We start from the raw sequence: 20,758 nt of genomic DNA, 5'->3' as shown, positions 1-20,758 counted from the left end.
TGTCACAGATCCGGTGCCGTTCTCAATCCTTTGCCTTGCTGTCTTCCCAGTTTCAGCTTTGTGGGGTGTGTTAGTTACTCCACACGCTGCTGCTACAAAATACCTGTTGAAAAACAATGTGGTGAAGGAAAGGTTTGCGTGGCTTGCAGCTTGTGGGGATCATTCCATCACTGAGGAGAAAACATGATGGTGAACAGGCAGGCACAGCACAGGGCGGGAGGACGGAACCTGCTGTCTGGAATGTATGGACAGTCAGGAAGTGCAGAGATAAATGTTCGTGTTCAGTGAGGTTTCTCCTTCTCTGACATGGACTGGTGCTGCCGACATGTGGGTCTTTCTGTCTCTATTAACCTGATCTATGTAATCCTTCCCAGGCATGCTCGGAGATTTGATTGTAGATCCTGTTAAGTTGACGGCCATTACTAACCACCACACTAGATGTTGTAAAAATATTACCAAAGCAGAGCAGTTATATCTAAGCCAGACTTGAACAAAATCTCCACGAAACTTTCATGACTGCTGACTTACAGTATAATATTTTCAACAACATATTTAGAAATCCCATCAAGACTGTCTTTTAGGGTGTTTATTGCTGCAAAGAGCACCATGGCCACAGCAACTCTTATAAAGGAAAACATTTAATTGGGGTTGGCTTGCGGGTTCAGAGGTTTAGTCTATTATCTTCATGGTATGTGTAGGTAGACATGGTGATGGAGAAGGAGCAGAGCATTCTACATCTTGATCCTCAGGCAGCAGAAGCACCTGTGAATCACAATGGGAATAGCTTGAGCATAGGAGATCTCAAAGCCCATCCCCACAGTGACACGCTTCCTCCAATAAGGCCACACCTACTCCGGCAAGGCCATGCCTCCTAATAGTGTCACTGCCTTTGACCAAACCCTCAAACAAATGAGTCAGTGAGGGCCATACCTATTCTAATCATCAAAGACTAAATATCCAGGGACTATTATTTATTCTGACCAGAACAAATATTATCAGAAAAATATTATTAGACATTCTGGTAACACAAATGCATATTATAAACTTATTATTTTGGCCACAAAAGAAGTGAAGCTAAAAACAAAAGCATTTAGGGTAATAACCGTTTGGATATGGACAGGTCCCTCTTTAACCAGCACTTCCACAGCTACAATCAAAGTTGATAATACTTAGGAACAGCTTATAGCCTGAAGTCATTACAATTTATTTGAAATTGACAAAAACAAATAAATGAGGCAGATATTTTATTTATAGACATTTTATTTAGAACATAATGCACATTGCCAAGAATCCACAGACAAGTATGGATGTCGAACATTCTCCAGCAAATGGCTTTTCAGCAAATAGCTGAAAAGGCATAAAATTGCCATTAAAGATTGGTCACTTTATTCTTTTTCTAATACAGCATTTGGAGGAAATAACTTTCCTTATGATTTATAATTTTCTTAATTAGAAAGAATAAAACTCATAAGATATGACAATTTGTTCAGTAATAATTTTAAAAGGATTCTATTGAAAACAAAATAATTGTGTTTGGGTGGAATGTTCTATAGATGTCTATTAAACCCATTTGAGTCATAGCCTCTGTTAATTCCTTTATTTCTCTATTGAGGTTCTGTATGGCAGTCCTGTTCAGTGGTGAGAGTGGGGTGTTGGCGTCTCCCACTATTAGTGTGTGGGGTTTGATTGAAAACAAAATAATTTGACTCTAAAACATAATTTTGACACTTTAGATTTTTTAATTAGATTTTAATCAAACCATGAATTTTGAGGGCCTGAGTCTTAAATCTTTTTTTGGAGGTTGGTCCTTCAGTTTAGTGTGGGGTCAGTTAAAACACAATGTAAGCCAGGGCCTCAGGAAGAAAGTGAGCTGTTGGCAGTTGGGCAGAAAGGGAAAGCTGGAAGGACACTAAAGAGCTGACTAGAAAGTAGAATTATTGGGAGGAGGCGGAAACTTTTTTTTTCTTATTCTCAATAAAATAAAAAAAATGAAAAAAAAAGATTTATTCCAGACATTTGAAATGAAATTGTCAAATAAATATGAATATACCCAAAAAAAGAAAGTAGAATTATTGTATGGAAACGCTGCAGTGTTCCTCCTTGTTCTTTGCTCAGAAAGTCTATTTTGAACAAAATGTGGTCTGATTGTCCAACCACTGAAATTCGTGTCTATACACATAGAAATGACAGTCTTCCACATTACTGTCAGTTCTACCTAAAGTTTAGAAAAAGATATTTTTCCTTAGTAGAACAAGGCTGTCCATTAATAACAGTTTTTTTCTACTTTGAAAAATGTTTAGAATTTTATTCTACAATGTTTTAGAAACAAGTGGTTTCATCAGATTATAGTCATTCCAGATCATCCCTTTTTCTGTCTGTCTGTCTATCCATCCATCTATCTACATCTCATTTAAATATATCTACCTATATTTATCTGTCTTTCAACTTATCTATCTCTATCTACCTATCTATCATCTACTTATCATGATTCCTTAGAGATTATTGCACACATCAGTAGCTGGTTTTAATGACTGTGTAGTATTTGATAAAACGAATCTACCACAGTTTTCTTCTTCATTCAAGCAGAATCATTCAAAGACATCCATGTTTTTCTAATTTTTTGTTATTTATGAATAGTGGGGCTATAAAATCCCATGGAGTCATTGCTTGGTGATAAGGTAATTGCATGCCTAGGGTTATTTCATTTGTGTTGTTTCCATTGGTATAGGAGCTGGAAACCGGGGCTTGTACATACCAGGCAAGGCTCTACCACTGAGACACATCCATACCCCTTGTTAACGTGTACATAGGTCATATTTAATTTCCTAAAATGGCCTCCAACTTACTAGGTACCTCAGGGTGGCCCCCTAGTTCATGAACCTACTGCCTCAATGTCCTCAATTCTATAATTACAGGCATGTGTCACCATGACTAGCGACATATTGAAGGGTTTTGTTGCTGCTGTTTCTGGTGTTGTCAGTGTTGCTATTGTTTTCTTCTATCTTATTTTCTAAAGAAACTTCCCTCCTGTTTTCCATATGGGCACTCACATTCCCCCTGCATCACACCCATCAGGGACCCAGTTTCTCCGCAGCCCTGCTTCTGTCATTCTCTTCCATTCCAGCCATTTCCATGGCCACGCAACTTCTTCATCTGGTTTTGAATTTTCATTTCCTGGCACCTGATGACATTGGCTGCTTTTTCATGTGCATGTTTGCCATTTGTTCATCTTGTCTAGTGATGTACTTTGTTCATGCCTTTGCCCAGGTCTCTGTTTGGAAATATGTTGAGTTTTACTGTTTTTTTTTTTAAATATTTTCATAGTATAACACTAAACAAATTAAACCAGTCACAAAAACACAAATATTGCAGAACTCCATTAAGTATGAAATGCAAAAATATCAATTCTATGAAAACATAATTACATGCTTGTTGTTAGGAACTCCGTGGTGGAGTGGGTTTCACAGATATTGGTTAAAGGGTAGGAACTTTGTTATAATATGAATGAATTCTTAAGCTCTCATTTTGCAGCATTTGATTGTAGTTAATAATACAGCATTCTGTGGTGAAAATGGCTAGCAGTTGATCTTATGACTATGTAAAGTGATAGATACTTAATTAACTTGAATGTGATTATCATTCAATAATGTATTTGTGCATCGAATCATCATAATACATAATTCAAATATTTACCATTTTTATTTGTATATGTACAAATATTAGGCAACCATTCCAGGAAATAACTTCTACAGTACTTTATATCACACAGTTGAAAATATTTTTCTAATAATTGTTAAAATTTACCTAGTTTCTGCAAGCTTTTTTCTTCTGTTGTGTTTAGTGAAAGGTCCATTGCCTCCGCCCACCGTTGCCTAGCCCATTAGGATGGGCAGATGGGTGACACTGTCACAGGTGAGAAAGGAGGCCCCAGATTGTGTAACTCCAGTGACATCAGCCATTTCTGTCTGATGACTTCCTACCCCTGCCCCTTCCAAGAATGAGAACTCATCTCACGTGTGAGACACCCATTCTTAAGATGTAGGTGAGGTCAATGGTTCTCAGCGGTCTGCCTCCAGCTTCAGAATATACACAAAGTCAAGTAGGGTGGGTATGTGGGCAAAGCTATCTGTGCCATCTGTCCTGCTGACCACAGTGACCCATGCAGCCAAGGCCCAGCAGGACAAGCAATCTTCCTTCAGCTTCAGTGCAGGAGAGGTGGGGAACGGCGGGGGAGCGGGGTGGAGTCTCTTCTTTTTAAATGAAGAATTGAATGTATTAGACTCATTTGTACCTCACGGAAGACTTGGAGGAAAATATGGTCAATATGCAGGGAGGCATATAGAGTTTGGCGATCCAGAGAGGTACATATCATCTCTTGCATGAGTCCTGGTGTCTAGCTGTCAACACACCATTACATACGTGAGTAGATTTTTTTTTCATTTCTCCTTAAAGCTGTTTTGAGCTACATGCTGTCAAGCACTCCACTTAAATGCATTCCTGTCCTGGAGTTCTGAGCTGGTAGAAGTACAGCCACCAATGAATTCTGCTAAACTGGGACTTACTCTAGAAGACATTTCCCATGAGTTTCATTTCTACAGCAGATCGTTTTGTTGTCAGAAAGGATATTCCAAACACGGCACGTGTATCAGACTAAATCCCACCCCTGATCAGTATAACTCACTCGTTAGTGCTGGCTGGGCAGGAGTGCACTCCTGGAACTTAGCACTGGGCCCGGCAGGCAGCACTTTGTTGCTGCAGGGTTCATCTTTCATGACTAGTTCCCTCAAGCTCATCGACGATCCAGTGGAGTTCTAGCAGAAAATCCCAGAAGCAATTTTGTGGAAATTGACAAATTGATTTTACATTGTCTATAGAAACACAATCAGTACTAGCCAAGAAAATCATGATGAAGATGCAAATGCCAGATGCCAAGACTGATTATGACAATAATCATGTGTGCAACAGTGATGTGGAGCAAGCTAAGGAGACAGTGAAAGCTAAACAAAGCACTCACTCTTTCATTTAACATTTAAAACTAGTGTTAGCCTTACGGAAACTGAATGACTGGTATGAAGGATTTCTTACATCTGCTTTCCCACTTCCTCCAATGTCAGATCTTACTTTTTAACATTAAATTTGACATGTAAAATTATTGTTATGTTTTAATTTGTGTTGTTTGTCTAATGTCCATGGCCTTGAAGATCAGTTTTATTTTTTTTTTCTTTGTAAATTTTCTGCCCCTTTAATCTTTGAAGTATTGGTATTTTGCTGACATATCTGCCCATGCCTTTGTAGTTAACTGTGCTAATTGTACACTGGTTTAAGTTCAATTTAATCATGTTATAATTTTTTCTCAGAACAAATTTTACATGCAAATTTAGTCAGATAATTTATATAAATACACCAGCAAAATACTTAAATGGAATAGAGTAATTATGCAGCATTGCTGGCATAGGTATTTAGTATTGTGACAGATTAAAACACACACACACACACACACACACTCAAGTCAATGATTCTCCTTCATATTAATGAATGAGTTTCTTATCTTTATTCTTTATTTGATGGTAACAAGTCATTCTTTTTTAGCTTCATTTTATTCAAGTATGTGTGTTTATGTGTGTACATACATGTGTACATAAACACACATATGGGTGTAGGTGCCCACAGAAGCCAGAAGCCAAAAGTCTGGCTCAGATATCCCCGAATTAAAGACAGCTGTGAGCCTCTGACACAACAGCGAGTCCTGGAAATCAAATCTGAGTATTCTGCAAGTACAATAAGAATTAAAAAAAAATCTTTTACTTTGGGACATCATGCAACTCATAGAAAAGGAAAAGACATGACCACAGAATGATGTTAACACGAAAGCATCAATGACTGCCAGCTAATGTTGAAGCTGAGGTTCTGGGAGTTTGACACGATCCAGGGGCTGAAAGAACAGATTTGTATTTCTCTCCTTCTTCCTCATCTTCTCCTTCAACAGAATCCACACCAACCTCCTCATAATCCTTCTCTAGGGCAGCTATGTCTTCATGGGCCTCAGAGAACTCCCCCTCCTCCATACCCTCAGCCACATCCCAGTACACAAAGGCATGCTTAGCATACATCAGATCAAACTTGTGATCTAGGTGAGCCCAGGCCTCAGCAATGGCTGTGGAGTTACTCAGCAAACAAACAGCTCTCTGAACCTTGGCTAGGTCTCCACCAGGTACCACAGTGGGAGACTGGTAATTAATGCCAACCTTAAAGCAGTAGGACACCAGTCTACAAACTGGATGCTGCACTTGGTCTTGTTGGTGGCAAGGGCAGCATTGACATCTTTGGGGACCACATCACCATGCTACAGCAGGCAGCAAGCCATATTTACCATGCCGACGGTCACATTTCACCATCTGGTTGGCTGGCTCAAAGCAGGCATTGGTGATCTCTGCTATAGAAAGCGGCTCATTGTAAGCTTTCTCAGCAGAGATGACAGAGGCATATGTGGCCAGAGGAAGGTGGATGTGAGGGTAGGGCACCAGGTTGGTCTGGAATTCTGTCATGTCAACATTCAGGGCTCCATCAAATCTGAGGGCAGCAGCAACAGAAGACCCAATGTGACTAATAAGATAGTTAAGGTTAGTGTAGGTGGGGTGCTCAATATCAAGGTTTCTACAACAGATGTCATAGATGGCTTAATTGTCTACCATGATGACAAAATTAGAGTGCTCCATGGTGGTGTGGGTGGTGAGGATGGAATTGTAGGGCTCAACCACAGTGGTGGAAACTTAGGGGTTGGGTAGATGGAGAATTCCAGCTTGGACTTCTTTCTGTAATCAACAGAGAGCCTCTTCATCAGCAGGGAGATGAACCCAGAGCCAGTTCCCCTGCCAAAGCTGTGGAAAAACAAGAAGTCCTGAAGGCCTGGGTACTGGTCTGCCAGTTTGCGAATTCGATCAGAGACAAGGTCAATGAACTCCTTGCCAATGGTGTAGTGGCCACAGGCATAATTATTAGCAGCATCTTCCTTGCCTATGATGAGCTGTTCAGGATGGAAGAGCTGGCGGTAGGTACCAGTGCAAACTCATCAATAACTGTGGGTTCCTGGTCTATGAACACTGCCCGGGGCACAGGCTTGCCAGCATCTCTCTCACTGCAGAAGGTGATGAAGAAGTCATCTCCTCCCTCAATGGTCTTGTCACTTGGCATCTGTCCATAGGCCAGATGCCATGTTCCAGGAAGTAGAGTTCCCAGTAGGCATTGTCCATCTGGACATCAACCTGGCCAACATGGATGGAGATGAACTCATGCATAGTAGCTATGGCGAGGTTAGAAGGCGAGGTGACAGAGCAGACACCAGGTCCCGGTTACTGTTCCCCACAGCTAAGAGTCGAGGTAAGTAATTCAATGAGGCCACAATAAGTACTCTTAACCTTTGAAGCATCTCTCCAGCCTTACCATTCTATTTTTAAGAATAGATTGTGATTTGATTTCTTTAAATAGTCAGAGATCATCTACAGTCAAGTTAGGTGACCAGACAAAAAAGTGCCATTTTGGTGAGAAAATGCATCATCAAAACAGCAAAAAGAGCGTCTTGGAGGATAATATAACATGATGACTTTCTTATGTGATCAAAAAACTGTTTAAAAGCCAATTTAGAAATCATTTTAAGTAGCAGTACTAGTTGGATTATTTGGGGTTCTCTGGAAATTAATTTGAAGGATAATAGAAAAATATTTTTGTCATTCAGTCTTGTGTGACATAATGAGGGGACAGATGGCAGGAAATTGGGATCCCAGAGAAGAGCAAGAGGATCTGTTTCGCTCTGTCATTTTGTCAATGTGTGATCATAGGCAAGTTTTGCTTATCATATATCTGGTGAGTATCTACTGTGTGGCAGATGGAAAGTGCTGGAGGTACCTTGATAAACAGAAATGCAAGAATTCTATAGAAAGAAGTGGAGATGCATAATTAAGGAGCAAGCACACGGAATGATGTAAGGATGGGGCACAATGAACACAGAGTAGAAGAATGCAACAACTGTGCTCTTATTTTACTTATTCATCCTTAAGTTAAATTAAACTGATGGAGTACATAAATATGGCACCAAGTTGTGTTGTGAAGTGTGTTTAAGGTGTATAATGTTTTTTTTATTTATTTATCAATCAAAGATTTCTGTCTCCTCCCCGCCACTGCCTCCCATTTCCCTCTCCCTCCCCCAAACAACTCCCCCTCCCTCATCAGCCCAAAGAGCAGTCAGGGTTCCCTGCCCTGTGGGACTTCCAAGGACCTCCCACCTCCTTCCAGGTCTAGTAAGGTGAGCATCCAAACTGCCTAGGCTCCCACAAAGCCAGTACGTGCAGTAGGATCAAAAACCCATTGCCATTGTTCTTGAGTTCTCAGTAGTCCTCATTGTCTTCTATGTTCAGCGAGTCCGGTTTTATCCCAGGCTTTTTCAGACCCAGGCCAGCTGGCCTTGGTGAGTTCCCTATAGAACATCCCCATTGTCTCAGTGTATGGGTGCACCCCTCGCGGTCCTGAGTTCCTTGCTCGTGCTCTCTCTCCTTCTACTCCTGATTTGGACCTTGAGATTTCTGTCCGGTGTTCCAATGTGGGTCTCTGTCTCTGTCTCCTTTCATCGCCTGATGAAGTTTAATATCCAGGAGGATGACTATATGTTTTTCTTTGGGTTCACCTTCTTTTTTTTTAAATTTATTTATTTATTTATTTATTTATTTATTTATTTATTAAAGATTTCTGTCTCTTCCCCTCCACCTCCTCCCTTATCTCCCCCCCCCCCAATCAACTCCCCCTCTCTCATCAGCCCTAAGAGCAGACTTGGTTCCCTGCCCTGTGGGTTTTCCAAGGACCTCCCACCTCCTTCCAGGTCTAGTAAGGTGAGCATCCAAACTGCCTAGGCTCCCACAAAGCCAGTACGTGCAGTAGGATCAAAAACCCATTGCCATTGTTCTTGAGTTCTCAGTAGTCCTCATTGTCCACTATGTTCAGCGAGACCGGTTTTAACCCAGGCTTTTTCAGACCCAGGCCAGCTGGCCTTGGTGAGTTCCCGATAGAACATCCCCATTGTCTCAGTGTATGGGTGCACCCCTCACGGTCCTGAGTTCCTTGCTTATGCTCTCTCTCCTTCTGCTCCTGATTTGGACCTTGAGATTTCAGTCCGGTGCTCCATTGTGGGTCTCTGTCTCTGTCTCCTTTCATTGCCTGATGAAGGTTAATATTCAGGAGTATGCCTATATGATTTTCTTTGGGTTCTCCTTCTTATTTAGCTTCTCTAAGAACCCGAATTATAGGCTCAATGTCCTTTATTTATGGCTAGAAACCAAATATGAGTGAGTACATCCCATGTTCCTCTTTTGGGGTCTGGCTTACGGTGTATAATGTTTAAATAAGATTTAACGTGTCTATATCTCCAAACAGCTTGCATGCTATGTGGTAAGAAGTCTAAAATCCTTTCTGCTAGCATTTTGAAGTATACAGTACATCGCTATGCAATCTCGCACAGAACTCTCATTTAGCGCACAGTAATTACCTTGCCTCATCCCCGTCTCCCTTCCACTCCACAGGCTCATTCAACTCTTGACTTGTGTGCAATCAACACTTTATATTTTATATAGGAATGGCATTGTGAGATACTCGTTTTTCTGTCTGGCTTATTTTGGTTGCGTGATGAGCTCCAGTTACATCATGGTATAAATAAGAGGATTTCACAAGTTTTGATGGCTGAATAATATTTAAGTGTGTTTCTGGTTGCCTTCATCCATTTGTCTGTTAATGGAAACTTTGACTGTTCCCATTTCTCAGTTATGGTAAATAGTGTTGCAAGGGACACAAGAATGCAGATTATTCTTTGGGGGAAGTAATTTCATTTACATTGGTCATTTGCACAGTAACGGAACTGCTGGACATATGGCCTTTGTATTTCAATTTTCTAAGGAACCTTCACATTGATTCCTTCATAGCCATTCCTCTCAATCGCATTCAAGGTTGCTTTTCTCCCCCACAGTCTCCCCATCTATTATCTGATGATGTTCTTTTAATGACAGCTCTCCTACCCCAAAGCCCTCAGTTTCCTTGCTGTACCCTTTGCTCCAACATTCACCTTTCTATTTTGTTCTATTGTCTTTTCCACCACATCCCATATACTAACTACTTCCTAGTCTCATGGCTCCTTTCCAGGGTTCTGACTGTTACCCACATTGTAATGTTACCCATATTCTTCCCATGTTGATGCATATAGTTAACAGAACCTAGGACCTGTGATTCAGAGAGAACATGTGATGTTGGTCTTTCTAAGCTTGAGTTGCCTCACTTAATAAAATGTTAAGTTTTCTGCAAATTACACAATCTTGTTTTTCTTTATGGCTGAATAAAATTTCATTGTATTTATGCTTGACATTTTCTTTATCCATTCACCAGTTGGTGGACGTCCAGGCTTCCTCACTATTGTGAGAGCAATATTAACCGTGCATGTACAAGCACCTCTGAGACAGGATGCTGACTCCCTTGGATACACACTCACAGGCGGTATCATTGGGGAAAGTGGTAGCTCTACTTTCACTTATTTAAATAATTTCATTAGCTTTCAATTTTATACCACTTAATATAATATTGGCTATAGGTTTTCCCTATATAGCCTTTATTGTGTGATGGTATAATCCTTCTATTCCTAACTTCTTTGGAACTTTTCTCATGAAGGTACATGAACTTTGTTTGTCAAATGACTTTTCTGCATCTATAGAGATGGCTTAGTGATTTCTTTATTTAATTTTATTCATATAATTTATTTCCTTTATTAATCTGTGAACATTATATTAACCTTGCATCCCTGGGAAAAAAACCAAGTTGTTCAGGTGTATGAGCTTCTTAATGTGATTTTGAACTTGACTTTTCAGTTTTGGTTGATAATTTATATCTATCTGCAGTTTTCTTTTTTGTTGTATATTTATGAAGTTTGGGTATCAAGGTGTATCAAGGATATACTGGGCTGGTAGAATGAGTTTGATACTGTTCGTTGTTTTTCAATTTCTTAGAATCGGATCTTCCTTGAAATCTGGTAGAATTCTGCAGCAAATCCATTAAGCCCTAGGCTTTTCCTCATGGAAGACTTAATTACTGCTTCAGCCCCATTGCTTGTCATGGCTCTGCTTATATTGCTTCTATCCTCTGGATTTCTATCTTCAGAAAGTCATATGCATTTAAGAATTTATCCATTTCTTCCAGATTTTCTAACATGTTGGAACAGAAAGTTTTTCAAAGTATTTTCTTAGTTCCCTTTGAATCTGTTGTGGCATGCCCTTTTCATTTCCAATTCTATTAATTTAAGTCTTCTGTTTTTTTCTTTTTCTTTATTCTATTGTTCCTTTTTAAAATTAATACTTTCACTATTTCATACCTATCTATAGACTCCCCTCTCCATCTCTCTCTCTTTTTTCTTTTCATTGCAATTTTCAAATTTGTTAATCTTTTCATAGAACCCAAGATTATGATGCTTTAATGAGTATGGCTTTGTCATACATTTGAAGCTAAAAAATATATTTTTTAATATCTCTCTCTCTTTCTCTTTCTCTTTCTCTCACTCATTTCCTTTTTTTTTAATTTGGAGTCAGCGCCTCACTCTCTAGGCCAGGTTGGTTTTAAACTAAGGCAACCCTCCCTCCTCAACCTCTCTAATGTTTTAATTTTAGATGTCTACCAACATGCTTGTCTCTAACTTTGTTCTTTTATGTAAGATATCATTAGCTGTTTATGTTTTGTTGGGGGCAGTGCAAGGACAGGGGTATTCTAGTGAATTTTTTAATTGCCTTCCTTGGTTCTATAATGAATGCCATTGGTACTTTGAGATAGATAATATTGAATATTTAGATTCGGTCAATAGTGCTGACATTTTACCTTTATGGAGTCTACTAGTCTTTTAATGCTTATATTACCTCCATCTTTTGTCTATTCAATTTCTTTCATCAGTGTTTTATAACTTCTTCTAATCTAATTTCTCCTGGATAGTCTATCTCTCTTTGTAGCTTTGTAGCTGGGCTTGCTTTCTTGGTTTCTCTTCCAGATAACTCACTAGTTTCCTATGGCAACACTGCTGGTTTTATATGTTGGCTTTGTGTCTGGCAAAGTTTGATGTGGGAGTGATTTCTTATTAATAAAGAAACTGTTTAGGCCCATTTGCATTTGATAGGCCAACCCTTAGGTGGGTGGAGAAAACAGAACAGAATTCTGGGAGAAAGAAGCTGAGTTGAGGAGTCGCCATGATTCTCCCGCTCCAGACAGACGCAGGTTAAGATCCTCCCTGGTAAGCCAGCTCGTGGGCTACACAGAATATTAGAAATGGGTTAGAACAATATGAAAGAGCTAACCAATAAGAAATTGGAACTAGCCTGCAGTGAAGGTTTGACATCACCTTGTTAACTTAAAAGTCTTGTTTCTTTCTCTTACCTGATAGTTCTAGTTTCAACTCCAAAATGATAGTGAATGCTGTAGTAAAAGTGAGGACTTTTGTCTTGTTCTAGATCTTAGGAATCCTTCCATTTTCCTCATTCACCTTGATGCTAGTTTTTACTTATTACAGATAGGTCCCACCTAGAGGCATATCCCTTCTACATCAGAATTCTCAACATCTTAAAACATTTTATTTTATTAATATTAGTTTGTAGGAGAGTCCAATTCCAGGCATCTACCATGTAGACCAAGTTTAAAGAACAACTTTGGGGAGTCACTTTTCCCTCTGGCCACTATGGGTTCTGGGGATAAGACTCAAGTCATCAGGTTCACACAGCAAGTACTCTTACCAGATGAGCATTGCCAACATTTTTTCCCCAAAAGATGATTTGCTATATCCACAGAATGAAGAAGAAAATCCACATAATCATCTTAAAATATACATGCAAACTATTTGATTAAAAGCATACTTTTAAACGTGTGGTTAAGAAAAAGCCCACTCTTAGGGTCCTCATTGTTGTCTATGTTCTCTGAGATTGTGAATTGTAGACTGGGTTTTCTTTGCTTTATGTCTAAAAGTCACTTATGAGTGAGTACATATGATATTTGTCTTTCTGGGTCTAGGTTACCTCACTCAATATGATGTTTTCTAGATCCATCCATTTGCCCACAAATTTCTTTTTTTAATTTATTTACTTATTAAAGATTTCTGCCTCTTCCCCGCCACCACCTCCCATTTCCCTCCCCCTTCCCCAATCGAGTCCCCCTCCCTCGTCAGCCCAAAGAGCAATCAGGGTTCCCTGCCCTGTGGGAAGTCCAAGGACCACCCACCTCCATCCAGGTCTAGTAAAGTGAGCATCCAAACTGCCTAGGCTCCCACAAAGCCAGTACGTGCAGTAGGATCAAAAACCCATTGCCATTGTTCTTGAGTTCTCAGTAGTCCTCATTGTCCGCTATGTTCAGCGAGTCCGACAACAATGAGGACCCTAAGAGAGACATACATGGATCTAATCTACATGGGAAAAAAATACAAGATCTCCTGAGTAAATTGGGAGCATGGGGACCTTGGGAGAGGGTTGGAGTGGGGAGGGAAGAAGAAGGGAAAGAAGCAGAGAATAATATATAGCTCAAAAAAATCAATAAAAAGTTTAAAAAAGAAAAAAGAAAAACCCCACTAATGTGACAGCTGACCAAAAGCTTGAAGAGGATGAGAGAAAAAGTCATGCTTCCTTCTGGAGAAACACATCCTATGAAGAAATAGATAAATAAATCATTCAATAAATAAATGATAAGCTAAGTCTCTTGGAAAGACTTGTGCCCAGGATATTGTAGAAATGAGATCATATGATAATGGTAAGAATTAGTGGTCTGGACACCCATGCTGGAAGAGAAGCCAAGAGTGGTATCCTGTTCAAAGATTTTTTCCTAAAAGTGAGGGAGGATTTATTACCACTTGAAGAGCACAGGGAGCAACTGAAATGTGTGGGCAAGTGATAGCTTGGAGGCTGTTGACATTTAAAATGTTTTGTCTATCTAGAGATTCCAGTTATCAGGCTATTGTTTCCTCAGAGTTCACTAGAGAGCAGTGAAAATGGCTCAAAACAAGAGATTAAAGTGTCCAGGACAAGTCTGCAGATGGCTTCCTGCCCAAATGAGGAAGTGTTCCTTGGGAGGCACCCATAGCTTCATCGACTTGAGAACTCAAAGATTCTAGTATTTATAGATATGATGTTTGCTAAGAACACAATGACAGCCTGCCAAGTCCCTGCTGATGGAGACATGCTATCTCATGTCACCCTTACAGTAATGGCATAAGCATTTAAATCTGACTTCATCAATATGGAAGCTTAGATATATTTTTTGGCAAAAATAATTTAATAGTCATTCATGTATGGATAAATGCAAACAAATGCATCTGCAATTTTTTCCTCTATCTTACAAAAGAAATATTCATGACTCCATGGTCTCAATGTCCTTTAAAGGTCAATGCCAAGAAATAGAGTGTGGATGTACTCTGGTCATTCCCATGGCAACCAAAAGATGGGACTCTCACAAAGAACGTGTGGTGGTCAAGCATTGGAATCACATTGCATATTTGGGCCATGCATTTTCTCTTTTATTGTGGAAAAGATTTCCAGGTGACTTCAGTGTAGACAGCCTGTCACTAACTTAGCATTCCATACACAATAGAGAGCAAAGCAGAGTTATGTATAGGGATAACAACCAGCAGCTTCAGGTACAGAGCTCTTAAGTAGCAAAAGCTCATTGACCACAAGAGTCTAAAACAATGAAATAAGTTTCTGGGAATCTCTAAAGAAGAAGGAGTAGAAAGAGAGTATTTTCCAAACACAACAGGGCAGGTGCACACATGAACTCATAGCAGCATTCAGGAGACCTGTACAAGGTAAATCCAAAAGTGTCCCAGCATAGAGTGGAAGTAGGCATGAAGCCCCACTCCTAGGCAAGAAGCTGTCCCAAATGATACCTGCTCGGAGAGGGAAGATCTGTTTTCCTTAATGGAGTGACATTGGGTATATCAGCCGCACTCCAGGGCAGGTTTATGCTCAGGAGTAGTTGACCAACACAAATCAGACTGCATGTCTTTTCTTTTTCCTTTGGTTTTTAAAAAAGAAAAAGAACATGAAATTGGGTAAGTAAGAAGTAGGAAAGGATCTGGGAAGAGTTAGGGGATGGAAAGGATATGTTACAAATACAATTTTTTGAAACTCATAAAGAATAGATAAACAAATGAAAATTAATTAGCTAATTAAAAATTTAAAGGATTCTAAAAACAAACAAACAGCAAAAACTAAACTAATAAAGAAACAGAAAAACCAACCAAATGAAACCCAATACTGTGGCTTTGCAATTTCATTCAAACATGAACAAATTATTGTTCTTGAATTTGCATTATACTTTACACTGTGAATGTCCCATTGAGTCAAACTATCGGACTATCAGAAGAGGAGGAATCTCAGAGATAATCGGTTTACTTTAGAAACAAGAAGACCAAGACTTGGGGTCAAAGGTCAGAAGAACCCAGACCTGGGGCTCAGCCCAGTTCTCTCTCCACAGAGCGATTCTACCATCCTAAGTACTTTGCCCAGTGTTGTCAGTCATCTTACTGAGGAAGTTTTCTGACTGGTGGTTTAATTTGGGCATCTAGTTTTGTCTAGTTACGAGCTGTCCCCAGGAACAAACTCTGAGTATTGAAAAATCTATTCCCTGTCCACTGGGTTTTAATGATTTAGATTTCCCTAGCAAGCATAAAGCCTTAGCTTGGTTTTAAATGTCAGGGCTTTCCTGTATTTCATTTTCACTTTTAAAGGTTATTCTAATATAAGTTTGGGGAGACGAAAGCCACTTCTTCCAGCCCTCATGTTATTTCTCTGATGTACAACATAGTGCTTTAAATGACTGTTTTTCAGCCATGAGATCTATTTTACACAAAGCATATTTTTTCTCAAATATTTCTCCAATTACTTTTATTCCAATTCATTTTGGAAAGAAAAATGAATGTACCCCTGGCACTACTTTAACCACTTTCTGTTTCCTACCTGCAGTTGATAACACTCTGGGTTTGGAATGCTCTTTGTTGGTTCTGGGAGGAGCCAAGCCTTAACTGTGGGGCTGCTGGTTACCAGTCACTGACCTGGGTGGAGAAGACATTGAATCACTGCTCGTCCTGGTCCTAGGCTAACTGCCTCTTCATTCCTGCCATCTCTCCTCCTTTATTTCTCCACCTGTTGGACCAATGAACCAGGCTTCCTGTATATCTTCACCTCTATAGAAACTTCAGGAAAACAATGATTGTTTTTCGTGTCATTTCCATAAAACAAATGTTATCAGATCCCTTAATATCATCATTTTCATTTTTTTTTCCTTCTCAAGTATGATCTCCTTTGAAGGCACTAATGAACTATGGTAATAAGATAAGCAAATGCATTGAAAAACCTAGGTTCTTATTGAGTAGTGATGTGCATTTAATTGGGTCACTGTTCTTTGATAAATGGAGGTCAGAGGGTAATTAAGGGCACTTTGGACTCTCATACACCAGGAACCTTTCATACACATGGGAGCTCTTGGGAAGCTGCTATTCAAGAACCAAAACAAAGTATCTCTTAGAGTTCTAGTTAGGCTCCAATCACATTGGATAAACATTAAGTCACTGAGCAGTAGGCTCTGCTCAATGCTTATAATAAAAAAAAATACTTTAAATCATGTGTACTGTTTTGAATACGAAAAGCTGTCATGTGTTTTGATTCAAAGCTGTTGGTGTTTGATGTGGGATTCCCCTCTGTATTCTGTGAATACCATTGGTTAATAAAGAAGTTGTTTGGGGCTTGTGATAAGGCAAAGTAGAGCTAGGCGGGGAAAACTAAACCAAATGCTGGGAGAAAGGCCGAGTCAGAGAGATGCCATGTAGCTGCCGCTAAGAATAGATGAACCTGAACCTTGTTGGTAAGCCACATGGCGATACACAGATTAATAGAAATGGGTTAAATTAAGAAGTAAGAATTAGCCAGTAAGAAGCTACAGCTTATAGGCCAAGCAGTGATTTAACTAATACAGTTTCTGCGTGGTTATTTCGAGTCTGGGCAGCCAGGAACAAACAAGCAGTCTCCTACAACAGGTGCTATTATGGAAAGTTGTGCAACCTTATGGAAGCAAAGCCTCTCTGGAGGAAATGAGTCACTGTGGGGAGGGCCTACTTCCTGTCTGGTCTCTGCATACCATATTGCAATCACAGTAGGATCAATGGCCTCCTGATCCTGCTGTTGTGCTTTCTCTGTCATGATGGTCTGCAAACTGTCAAACTGAAAGCCTTTTTTTCCTTAGTGGCTTCCTGCCAGCATCTGGTCATAACAAGAACATAATTAATGGATCCTGGATCATTTAAGCAGCATGAAATCACATGGAGATCAGGGGTGTTTCCTGAGACTCTGTATCCCCAAAGCTAAATGGCAGACAGCATGGGGCAGTGCGGCTGAGGTGGGAACATAGAAAAGTGGGGTGGTGTCTGGGGTAGGAGGGGTGAAATAGGGGTGCAGATTTATAAGAGATGCAGAATTGGGGGAGGTGCAGTCATGCTCTAATTGTGAACTAGCTTAATTTTTGTATCCATAAATTCAAACTTATCTTCGTAGGCCTGCTCTCATGAAAAGTTAAGAAATGCATGTAATTTGTGTTGCTTTGGTTTGGGTTTGTTGTTGTTGTTTGTCTTTGTTTGTTTTTTTGTTTTGACAAAAACAAGTTCTAGGAATTTCTCTCTGTCCTTACTTACTAGAACAGTTTCTAGGAAGCAAGCTGAGGAGTTCTCTGTGCACTGTATGGGCCCTCCTCACTGACAGCATGAAGCTATCCTTTGTGATGGACAGTGAGTGCCCCTTTGCCTCTCCACAGATGCTTCAAATCAGTTTAGGAGATGTAGACCTTGAGTGAACCTTCGGTACTGCACACAAAATAGACTTCAGAAACCCAAGAGGTGGCACTTAAGAAAACCTGGAAAGGAATCTCAGTGAACTTTGTAAGCCAGTCATGATTCCAAGGGAAGAGGTGCTGAGGAGATCTAGGATGGATCCTGGAGCCAAGAAAGCACCGGGACCCCAGGGTTTGGCATGCAAGGTGGACAGAAGGCTGGGGGTGAAACAGGCTTAGATGCTGCTAGCCTGTAGCTCTGGGTAGCCATAGGATTCTATTGAACCTACTTGATCACTGCCACCCCACTACAGGGCAAACTCTCAGTCTTAGCCTGTGAGGCTGACCTGGGAGCACCTGCCCACCTTTCTCCTTTGCTAGGTATCCTCTACCCTACTCAGCCCACCACAGGGGTGCTAGAAGGAACATCCTCAGCAGAGGCAGACGGGTGTGACTCCTGCCCACTTTACTTCAGCAGCCCAGCAACTATAGCTGACTCCATCTTTTGCCCCATCAGCTCTGTGGCCCACTGTCTTCTTGCAAAAGATAAAATCAGCTACTTTAACATCACCTGAAACTTTGTGTTTACAAATCTCTGGGATTCATGGAATCCTAGACAATTTGATACACTCTGTCATCTGACAACGCAGCAACTTTCTGTGATTGTTTCTTTTTCTTGCTGATATTCTCACTCTTATAATAACATTTCCCTTTTACCTTCCAATGCCAGGGTACACACAGTTCAATAGGTAGTCTGCATTTTACAACGAAGTAGAAGAATTTCATCTTATGGTTACAGTGATTTTCCTCACATTATTTTACCTGTAATTATTTCATATCGATATTATTTATTATGTATTATGAACATTACAGGAGACTTTTGCAGAATATTTCATTAAAGAAAATCTCTAAAATATTTCTATTCCTTATAGTTCATTTTTACTGTCCTCTATCTCTCATTTAAACCTCTATCCTCACCTCTATCTGCATTGATATTAGTTAAGTAGAAGAGACAGGCAAGTCCTGTTTCTTCAGTTTCACCAAGTGGGGTGCTCTAGCTCTCATTTGAATATGAAAGCATAATCAGAAAGCCTTTGACACAAAGATGATTTGCACGTGGTCTTGGAAGCCTCTGAGGTGTTTCCATAAGAAAGCATTCATTGACAGACATGCTAATGGGCCTGCTTAAGATAGAGGATGCAAATCTTAAAAGTTCTAACGTGTCAAGAAATTCCATTCATTATTTTATTTTGGAGGGAAAGGATATGAGAGATGAAATGTCAATGCTATAATATCAGGAGCATTTAAAATGTCAAATGCTTGTTGATGCACAGCCTGCCTGTCTGCTCTTGTGCTCAAACCTCCAACTGGTATAGTAATTCTAAGTGACTGGAATTTACAGATGCCCGTGGAGCCAGGAACCAACAAACAAACACATTGGGCAAAAGTATGCTCAATCCAAGAATGCTGACCACTGGAGACTCAGCTCAGATAATGCATTTGTACTTCAAGACGCAGATTAATTGTGCAAGGAAACATGCATGCAAGCCCTGTTGTGAACCTTTAGGTATAGAGATATGCTTTCAATTTAATGATCATGTTGTATTCTACAGAGTCCTACATAATGCAAGAACCAAAAGGCAACGGTACATCTGTGAAAATCTTTGTGGAAGCTATGAATGCTGCATTCAGAGTACCGTTTCAATTATGATAAAAACTGAAGCTAACAGCTGGTGCTTGGGGAAGGCCTCCTGTCTACTTTACTGCATGTGACATGCTCACTAAGAGCTGGGGAAGGGTATCTCTCAGCTACTTCAGTTCCACTGTCCAGACTGTCCTGGATAAGATGTGTGTAGCAGTCAGCGGTCAGCAGTCTGGCTGTCTCCCATTGCAGTAGAGGCGGAAGCGCTTGGAGACAGTCTCAAGCCCATCTTGATCTTTCCCCAGGAAGTTTATACACCTTCCATTGCCAGTTCTGCCTGAAAGTAACCAACGAGCTGTTAGCACCCACTCTGCTCATGGATGCGCAAGGCATTTTCACCAGTAGCTCTCACAGTTCAACCCTCTCATCCCTACCAGACACTAAGATACAGATGGTTGATGATCCTCATATGAAGAGTCATCCAATGTATGCCAGGAAAAGTAGTGACAAAGAACACAACGTACATTTGTGTTTGGTTGGCTGCAGTGGGTGATATGCCCAATGCGATATCCCTTTACATCTCTTTCCAAGACAGGCTATGTGCCCTTTATTTCGGAAGATACGACCCAGTCATGGACATAAGAGACTATATATTTAAAATGAAACTATTACTGTGTGTGTGTGAAGTATGTAGACGGCATGTGTAGTGGTCAGAGGATATCTTTGTAGAGTTGGTTCTCTCGAGCTCTCTCTTTTATGTGTGTTCTGTGGATTGAATTTACCTTACCAATACTGAGGAGCACAGGTATATGTCCCCAGGCCTGGAGGGTTTTTTTTTCTGTTTGTTTTTGTTTTGTGAGTGATGAAGCTAAAACTCAGGTTTTTATGGTTCTACAGTCAGCATTTTGCCACTGAGGAAACTCCCCCTCATGCAGATTATTATTATTTTTATTGATCTTCATCTTCTTTTCTGTTTTTTTAACCTCAAAATTTACCATAATTCTGCTATTGTCATTTAATGTATGAACTCCATGTTTACACACAACCCCCACCCATAGAATACTGCCTTTTCAGTTTGAATTGAGGATACAGATTGTTTGATTAAGAACGATGCTTGTATCCCAAAAAGAAAAACATATAGCTATCCTCCTGATTATGGGAAGTAGATAAGATTGCCGGGCAAAAAATAGGATCTTGGGGGTGGGGTGGGAGGGGGTAAGGGGAGATGGGGAGAGAAAAGTGAGAAGGGGAGGT

The 20,758-nt window shown here is 40.1% G+C and overlaps 1 pseudogene; it reads right to left on the bottom strand.

The window, feature by feature from the left end:
• Positions 1-6,388: 6,388 nt before the first annotated feature.
• LOC126505711 (tubulin alpha-1C chain-like) lies at positions 6,389-7,295 on the bottom strand (annotated as a pseudogene).
• Positions 7,296-20,758: the final 13,463 nt, after the last annotated feature.

Source organism: Alexandromys fortis, unplaced genomic scaffold (genome assembly GCF_014885135.2).
Source record: "Alexandromys fortis isolate MF-2015 unplaced genomic scaffold, M_Fortis_MF-2015_v1.1 scaffold_4, whole genome shotgun sequence".
Lineage (NCBI taxonomy): Eukaryota > Metazoa > Chordata > Mammalia > Rodentia > Cricetidae > Alexandromys > Alexandromys fortis.
Note: the sequence above shows the minus strand (reverse complement) of the source record. Positions and strands in the feature narration are given on the sequence as shown.